Below are 1207 nucleotides of genomic sequence, written 5' to 3'. Positions count from 1 at the left end.
TTTAAATCATTTTAAAACAAAAACAAATCTACCCAAATGAGATAATAATCTCTTCTTCAGACCCTCATCACAGACTGTGCCAATCACTAACAAGTGAAAGCACAGGGTTCGAGGCAAACGACCGTTTTAAAAAAGTCGCGGCTGAACAGAGGCAAAAATCGGTTGACCGAAGAAAATATCGGTCGACCGAAAAATACCTTCGGTCGACCGACCGAAAAAATCGGTCGACCGCCAGCAGCTAAGGAGTTTTGACAAAACATCCAGAGACTCATCGGTCGACCGGCACGGTCGACCGATTAAGGGTTGAGAAATTCGGTCGACCGTATCGGTCGACCGACGACACTCTGGAGACATAGTGAAGAAAGGTCATCGGATCGGTCGACCGATTTCTGACATATTCTGAAATCAGGTTATTTGATCAACTTGAAATATTTGCAAAATATTCGTTTGACCTCTGAAAATTCTGAAACTTTGTAAAATATTTTTAATACTAAAAACAAACTGTTTGGAAAAAGAATTTTGCAGATAGGTACTCATACTTGTGAAAAATAGTGTTTTGTAAAAAAAAGGCTTAAAAACACAAGTCTAAAAACGTGTGCGTGTGTGTGATTCCCAATAGCTTCAAGTAAACTCAGTGACTCTTTGCCTACATTCTAGCACTGGAGAGAAAAATAAAAGAAAGCTAATATCCTCATATAGAGAGCAATATACTTGAGCTTTGATATAGCTTGAATCGGATGAAGCTTTTGAACAAATTTGTCGTTCTTGAAATAACGTTGCTTCATCTCTTGGCCTCCTCCTCCTTTGGATATCTTCGTTGTAGCATATATTCCATCCATCCTCCGTTAATGGCACTAACGAGCTTGACAAATGATTTTACTACATTTACACTTTTGAGGATGCTGTAGCGAAGGTTACTAAGGGATCTTTGGTGGTGATGAAGGGAGTCCGTAGTCATAATTTATACTATCTGAAGGGGAGCACCGAGATTGGCCAGGTTGCTTCGGCTATTTCAGAGGCGGGCATGAGCAGACTTTGGCATTACAGGTTAGGGCACACAGGAGAGAAGTCACTGCAGGCTTTGTGCAAGCAGGGGCTATTGAAGGGAGCCAAGAGTGGAAAGATTGAGTTATGTGAGCACAATATTCTTGGCAAGAAGACGAAGGTGAAGTTCGAGACGGCCATTCATAGGATGAGGGGCATCTTG

Source organism: Asparagus officinalis, chromosome 4 (assembly GCF_001876935.1).
Source record: "Asparagus officinalis chromosome 4, Aspof.V1, whole genome shotgun sequence".
Lineage (NCBI taxonomy): Eukaryota > Viridiplantae > Streptophyta > Magnoliopsida > Asparagales > Asparagaceae > Asparagus > Asparagus officinalis.
Note: the sequence above shows the minus strand (reverse complement) of the source record.